This window comes from Papio anubis, chromosome 20, assembly GCF_008728515.1.
Source record: "Papio anubis isolate 15944 chromosome 20, Panubis1.0, whole genome shotgun sequence".
Lineage (NCBI taxonomy): Eukaryota > Metazoa > Chordata > Mammalia > Primates > Cercopithecidae > Papio > Papio anubis.
Window position 1 is genome coordinate 22,218,816 of NC_044995.1, and position 8,547 is coordinate 22,227,362.

The window sequence follows — 8,547 nt, forward strand, 5'->3', positions numbered from 1 at the left end:
TTCATCTTCTGTCTTCCCTGAAGTCTTTCCTCTATAGCCCAACTTCAAGTGTTTTCCTTCTTGTGATGAAAAAAATTTTTTTGGCTAGGCATGGTGGCTCACGCCTGTAAATCCCAGCACTTTGGGAGGGTGAGGCAGGAGGATAGCGAGGTCAGGAGTTTGGGACCAGCCTGGCCAACATGGTGAAACCCTACTAAAAATACAAAAATTAGCAGGGCTTGGTGGCACATGCCTGTAGTCCTAGCTACTTGGGAGGCTGAGGCAGGAAAATCACTTGAACTCAGGAGGCAGAGGTTGCAGTGAGCCGAGATCCCACCACTGCACTCTAGTCTGGTGACAGAGCGAGACTCCATCTCAAAAAAAAAAACCAAAAAAACAAAAGAAAAAAGAAAACAACAATCATCCACATTCCTATCACTGAGAACCAATCACTGCTAACTTTCTTTCTTTTTTTTTTTTTTTTCTGAGACAGTTGTCTCGCACTGTCACCCAGGTTGGTGTGCAACGGCATGATATCTGCTCACTGCAACCTCCGCCTCCCGGGATTAAGCAATTCTCCTGTCTCAACTTCTTAAGAAGCTGGGATTACAGGCACCCACCACCACTCCTGGCTAATTTTTTGTATTTTTAGTAGAGACAGGGTTTGCTGTTTTGGGCCAGGCTGGTCTTGAACTCCTGACCTCAGGTGATCCACCCTCTTCGGCCTCCCAAAGTGCTGGGATTACAGGCATGAGCCACCTCACCCAGCCAACCGCTAACATTTTTGCATATTTACTTTAAATCTTTTTTTTTTTTTTTAAAGAAAAATCACTGTTGGTTTGATGACAATGATATTACATTTTTCATTTAGTTCATTTCATTTTCATTTTTATTTTTGGAAGAAAATGACTTTATTCTAATTAACTCACAAAGAATAAAATCATAACAGCTAGTTTAAGGAGGCTACACAAACATTTGCCTGGCCTCAAATTCTACATGACCTTAATGAAATTCTACACAGTAAGAACACCCTCTTCCATTTCAATTCTGAAGCGAGGAAGCTATGAATGACAAGGAGAGGTTTAACTGATGGTTACACTTTATACCTTCACTACCAATTATATTTTTATGCTAAATTAACTTGGTTGTGAGAGCTGATTTTTCATTACTCCAATTTGACCTTCTTGATCAGGCCAATCTGTTTGCAAGTCTGCACTGTTTCAGCACCTCACTGGAACCCTCACAGAGCTTTCTGTCACCCTGGTTCTGAGCATCCTCCAAAAACTGGTCTCACAGAGCAAGGCCGCTGTGCCGACTGGGTTCCCTGAGGCTACCGGTAAGTGATGTCAGGCCTTACAGGCTCAGCATTACTTCCTCCACTGAAGCCCCTGGTGATGGCATGGCCCAGTGTGTGTCCCACAGCAGAGCCCACAGCCAAGTCAGCTGCAGTGGTTGCCATCTGGGCCCTCAGACCTGCTGCTGTGGCGCAGCAGCAGGAGAGCCAACTGCAGAGGTGGGTGCCACTATTGGCAGCTAAGCTGCTGGTGCTGGCCTGGGTGCAGCTCTCATCTGAGGTGCCTGGCTGGCCAGAGGGGCCATGTGGGAGGTGCGGCTTCGGCTTCCATGGGGCATCCTAGGTGCGTGACGGCTCAGCATTTGGATGTGTGAAAACAAGCCGTTTTGTTCATTTTAAAGAGCTCGAACAATGCAGAAAACTGCAGTGATAAAATTTAGAAAATATATAATCCTTCCCAAATCCCACCACCTAGAAAAAACCACCATTGGCTCTGTTTTTATTTTTATTGCCCAGGCTGGAGTGCAGTGGCTCGATCTCAGCTCACTGCAACCTCTGCCTCCCGGATTCAAGTGATTATTCTGCCTCAGCCTCCAAAGTAGCTGGGATTACAGGTGTGCACCACTACGCCAGCTAATTTTTTTTGTATTTTTAGTAGAGATGGGGTTTCACCATGTTGGTCAGGCTGGTCTTGAACTCCTGACCTCAGATGATCTGCCCGCCTTGGCTCCCAAAGTGCTGAGATTACAGGCGCGAGCCACTGTGCCCGGCCACCATTAGCTTTAAATGAGCATTATATCAGAAACATTCCACCATTAGCTTTAAATGAGCATTATATCAGAAACATATGCACATATGTGCACACATTCTTTCCTTCTGCACATGGAGGACATTTTGGTGTTGTCTTCTGGCTTTGGATGCTGCTGGGGAGAAGTCTGAGGGCCATTTTTCTACCTGGGACCTGAAGAAGTCTTTATGATTGAAGTACAGTGACTTCGGTAGGACATAGAACTTTTTACATCAAATTTCCTGATATCCCCTTTCAACATGCAGACTTTTCTTCCCCTAATTCAGGGATGTTACTTCATGTTTTGTCTTTGATTTATTTTTATTTTTATTTTTGAGACAGAGTCTTGCTCTGTCACCCAGGTTGGAGTGCAGTGGCACAATCTCGGCTCACTGCAACCTCCACCTCCTGGCTTCAAGCAATTCTCCTGCCTCAGCCTTCCACGTAGCTGAGACTACAGGTGTGCACCACCATGTCTGGATAATTTTTGTGTTTTTAATAGAGATGGGGTTTCATCATGTTGGCCAGGCTGTTTTGAACTCCCAGCCTCAAGTGATCTACCTGCCTCAACCTCCCAAAGTTCTGGAATTACAGGCATGAGCCACTGCGCTTGGCCAGGTAATATAGTTTCAGTCCACAAACCTAAGGCCCTCTTCTTTTACTCCTCACTTCTCTGGGCTAACTCATCATCAGAATCTCAGCTTAAGTTTCACATAGTCATCTCAAAGGAAATAAAAACATACATAGAACTGAATCGAAATGAAATTGTAACATATCAAGGTATGTGAAATATAGCTATAGCAGTGCTGGGAGGGAAATTTGTAGTGCTAAATGCTAACATTACACTGGAAAAGACGAAAGGTTTCAAATCAACAATCTAAGTTCCTACCTCAAGGAAGCAGAAAAAGAGCAAAATAAATCCAAAGCAAGTAGAATGAAGGAAACAGTAAAGAGCAGAAGTCTATAAAATTTGAAAACAGGAAACAATGGGAGAAATCAGTGAAACAAAAGGCAGCTTCTTAAAGTTAGCAAAATTCATAGACTTCTAACAAGACTGACAAGAAAGATACAAATTGCCAATATCAAGAATGAAACAGAAGGTATTAGTACAGATTATGCAGCCAATAAAAGGATAATAAAGAAATACTACAAGCAACTTTACACTGATAAATTCAGCAACTTAGAAGAAATGAACCAATTCCTCATAAAACACAAGTTACTAAAACTCAACCAAGATGAAATAGACACCCTGATTAGTCCTATAGCCATTAAATAGATTGAATTTGTAAAAACCTCACAAAAAAGAAATCCTCGGGTCCAGTTGGTTTCACTGGAGAATTCTACCAAACATGTAAAGAATATATGTTTTACACAATGTATTCCAGAAAATCAAAGAGGAGGAAACATCCAAATTGTGTTATGAGGCCAGTATTACCCTGGTGCCAAAACCGAAGATATTACAAAAGCAAACCAAAACAAAAGGCCATAAACCATTATTTCTTGTTAACTCAAATACAAAAAGCCTCAACAAAATACTAGCAAATTGAGTTCAGCAATGTTATAAAAAGAATTATACAGCATGACCAAGAAGGAATGATTTCAGATATAGAAGCCTCGTTCAATATTCGAAAATTAATCAATGTAATCTACCGTATCAATAAGCTAAAGAAAGACCAGGCGTGGTGGCTAATGCCTGTAATCCCAGTACTTTGGGAGGCTGAGATAGGCAGATCACTTGAGCTCGGGAGTTTGAGACCAGCCTGGGCAACATGGCGAAACCCTGTCTCTACTAAAATATAAAAAGTAGTCAGGTGGGGTGGTGTGTATCTGTAGTCCCAGCTACTCAGAAGGCTGAGGCAGGAGGATTGCTTGAGCTTGGGAGGTTGAGGCTGCAGCATGCAACTTAGAAAGGAAGAAATAAAACTATTCTTATTTATTCTTATTTGCAGACAACATGGTTGTCTATAGAGGCAATCCCAAGAAGTCTACAAAAAACCTTACAGAATTAAAAGTAAGTTCAAGGTCGGGCGCGGTGGCTCAAGCCTGTAATCCCAGCACTTTGGGAGGCCGAGATGGGTGGATCACGAGGTCAGGAGATTGAGACCATCCTGGCTAACATGGTGAAACCCCGTCTCTACTAAAAAAATACAAAAAACTAGCCGGGCGAGGTGGCGGGCGCCTGTAGTCCCAGCTACTTGGGAGGCTGAGGCAGGAGAATGGTGTAAACCCGGGAGGTGGAGCTTGCAGTGAGCTGAGATCCGGCCACTGCACTCCAGCCTGGGCGACAGAGCAAGACTCCGTCTCAAAAAAAATAAATAAATAAAATAAATAAAAGTGAGTTCAGCAAGATTGCAGGATACAAGATCAATACACAAAGATCAATTGCATTTCTATATACTAACAATGTGGGAAGCAAAATTAAAAACACAATGCCATTTATAGTTGCTCCAAAGAAAATGAAATGCTTGATATTAACTTAACAAAACATGTACAGTATCTGTACACTGAACATTACAAAATGTTGATGAAATAAATCAAAAACGACCTAAATAAATGGAGAAACACACTGTATCTACTGATTGAAACCTAGTAGATGTGTCGTTTCTCTCCAGATTGATCTATGTAATGCAACTCTTACAATAATCCAAGCAAAGTGTTTTGTAGACATAGACAAACTATTATGTGGAAAGGCACAGGCTCTAGAATAGCTAAAACAATTTTTTTAAAAAGAAAAGTAATGGAGGAATTACTCTAACCTGATATTAAGGCCTACTGAATCGCTACAGTTATCAGTATAGTGTGGTGTTGGAGGAGGGATGGAAACATATAACCATGGAACAGAATAGATAACTCAGAAATAGATCCATACAAATACGCCCAGCTTATTTTTAACAATGGTGCAAAAGCATTTTCAATGATGAAATTTTAAACAGTGTTGGAGTAATCGGACATCAATAGGCAAACAAACAAACAAAACCCTCAACCTACAACTCAGAATAGGTCACAGAATTTAACATAAAATATAAAACTATAAAACTTTTAGAAAAAAACTGTCAGAGAAAATCTTCAGGATCTAGAAGTAAGCAAACATTCCTACAATTAATACCAAAATGAACTATCCATAGAAGGAAAAATTGATAAATTGAATCTCATCAAAATTAAAAAACATTTGCTGTGCTCAAGCTCATGTTGGCTGGGTGTGGTGGCTTACACTTGTAAGCTTATGCTTGTAATCCCAGTGCTTTAGGAGGCCAAGGAGGGAGGATTGCTTGAGGCCAGGAGTTTGAGAACAACCTGGGAAAAATAGTGAGACCCTATCTCTACAAATAATCAAAAAATTAGCTGGGTCTGGTGGCATGCTTGTGATCCTAGCTACTCAGGAGGCTGAGGTGGGAGGATGGCTTGAGCCCAGGAGGTGGAGTTTGCAGTGAGCTATAATACACCACTGCACTCCAGCATGGGTGACAGAGCAAGACTCTGACTCTAAAAAAAAAAAAAAAAAAAAAGTAAATAAAGCCCATGTGAAGATGATAAAAAGACAAATTATAGACAGGGAATAAATGTTTGGGAACCACATATCCAATAAAGCACTAGAATTTACAATATGTAAAGAACCCCAAAAACCGAACAGTAAAAAAAACCCCAAACAATCCAATTAGAAAATGGGCAAAAGACACGAACAGACATTTTACTGGAGAGGATATACAGATGGCAAATAAACACATGAAAGATGTTCAATACCATTAACCATTAGGGAAATGCAAGCTAAAACCACAATGAGCTATTACTACATACCTGTTAGAATGGCTAAAATAAACTAGAGGCAATGAATTCTCACAAAGATGCAGAGAAATTGCATCAGTCATACATTGCTGGTGGGAATGTAAAATGGTAGAAAACACTCTGGAAAATGGTTTAGCAGTTTCTTAGAAAGCTAAACATGCAACTGCCATAAGATCCAACAACTGCACTCTTGGACATTTATCCCAGAGAAATGAAAACTTACATTCACACAAAAACCTGTACGTGAATGCTCATAACAGCCTTAAAAACAATAGCTATTAATAACAATTGGTAATAACCCAAATGTCTTCTGGCAGGTGAGTGATTAAACAAACTGTGGTATGTTCAGACCATGGAATTATACTCAGCAATACACAGAAACAAACTATCAATACACACAAAGACTTGCAGGCATCTTTAGGGAATTATGCTAAGTGAAAAAAGCCAATCCAAAGTGTCACATAGTAACGTATATGATTCTTGTATTTTCCGTTCTTGAAATGACAAGAAGAAATGAAGGCTAGATTAGTGCTCGCCAGGGGTCACAGCGGGATAAGGAGAGGGAGGAAGAGATGGCCTGACTGTATAAGGCAACATGAGGTATCTTGTGGTGCTAAAACTGTTCTGTATATCGACTTTACTAATATCAATTTTTTAAAGACACAGTTTCATTCTGTCACCCAGGCTTGAATAGAGTGGCGTGATCTCAGTTCACTACAACCTCCACCTCCTGGGTTCAAGCGATTCTCGTGCCTCAGCCTACAGAGTAGCTGGGATTACAGACTTGCACCACCATGCCCAGCTAATTTTTTTTTTTTTTGTATTTTTAGTAGAGATGGGGTTTTGCCATCTTGGCCAGGCTGGTCTTGAACTCCTGACCTCAAGTGATCTGCCCGCCTCAGCCTCCCAAAGTGTTGGGATTACAGGCGTGAGCCACCGTGCCTGGCCTATCAATATTTGTTGAATGAATATCTTGCAGAATTTTTTAAGGCTTTGAAATTGCTTTGTATTTGGCAAATACTTTAAATGCCTCTCCCACTTGCTTATTAAAAAATGAGTATACCTTATCCTCTTCCCAGGATAGCCCTCAGACTTTCCTGGGTGGGCCCTGCATCTCAGCAGCCTCCCTGGAAAACATCCTCTGCTTCTCTGGACTCTCCAAGTGGGACAGCTGCAGAGAATCTCTGCCCTCTTGACCCTCCCAGGGTTGGTTTTATTAGCATACCCAGTAATTGGTTTTATTATTCTGTGTTGGAATTTTAGAAAGATAATGTGATGTTGTTATTATTCTATGAATAACAACTTCTAAATTGATCCAGTGCTCAATGAAAATGACATTTCTTTTTCTTTTTTTGAGATGGAGTTTCGCTCTTGTTGCACAGACTGGAGTGCAATGGCACAATCTTGGCTCACCGCAACTTCTGCCTCCTGGGTTCAAGTGATTTTCGTGCCTCAGCCTCCTGAGTAGCTGGGATTACAGGACCGCACCGCCATACCTGGCTAATTTTTGTATTTTTAGTAAAGACAGTGTTTTGCCATATTGGCCAGGCGGTCTCGAACTCCTGACCTCAGGTGATCCACCTGCCTTAGCCTCCCAAAGTGCTGGGATTACAGGTTTGAGCCACTGTGCCTGGCCATTTTTCTTTCTTTCTTTCTTTCTTTTTTTTGAGACAGGGTCTTGCTCTGTTGCCCAGGTTGGAGAAAACCTCTGAGAAACATCATATATATGGAAGCTGTTCATACAGAGTATATGAGTGGGCTGTAGAGATAGGGGTGCTGTGGAGGAAATGGAACTTTCATTTAGTTGCTGAAAACTGCATTATTAGCTCCTGAATTTCCAGCCTGTTATATAATTGTTTATGTGAACATGATGCATTTTAAGGTGTAATATTTAAAATTTACTTGGCATTAAATCATAGTTCTGCTCTTAACATACTTTATAGATAATTGGGGACATGGTTTTATTCATACAGATTATTAGGTTCGTTTGTTTAAAAGAGACTAGCTCCTTTAAGTAGTGGATTTGATGTGTAGAGGGGTAATTTAGTAACTACTAAACTACTAAATTATGCATTTGAGAGCAGAGGCAGTGGGGAATATAGTATAATTACTTGAGATAAGGTATGTTCGTCATTTGTGTTTTCTCATGGTGAAGATTAAATATATAGCTTAAATATAATATATATGCTCATAGGAACCTTTTTCATTAGATGTGTATGTACTAAGAGTAGAAGGTTCTTAAAATGGCTGTTTCTCTGGATTGATTGTTGAGGGAAGAAAGTGTAATTGCTCCAGACCAATCTGGCTCAACTTTCATGTAACAAAGTTGTGAGTTGTTTTTCAGTTGCCATGGACCCCCAGGTCAAAGGTCATGTAACCTGAGCTTGCACGGATGAACAGTCTGGGTAGGGGGAACCTAAGTGCTTGGACTGAGGAGAGGGGACTGAACTAAGAAGCAGACACCACATGGGGGCATCCAGGATCCAATCAGATCAAGCTCTGGTGTCACCTCATGGCAGGATCCAGTCAGATCATGCCTCCTGGCAATCACCTCATTGCAAGATCCAATCAGATCATACCTCATTATCCTATGCTTATAAAACCTGATCCAAATCCCAGCTCAGGGAGACAGATTTGAGTGTTTCCTCCTGTCTCCTTGCCAGTCAATTCACGATAAAGTATTTCTTTTTTCAAAAGCCAGTGC

General features: G+C 41.1%; 1 pseudogene; it reads right to left on the bottom strand.

Moving 5' to 3' along the window:
- Positions 1–871: 871 nt before the first annotated feature.
- LOC101018317 lies at positions 872–1,849 on the bottom strand (annotated as a pseudogene).
- Positions 1,850–8,547: the final 6,698 nt, after the last annotated feature.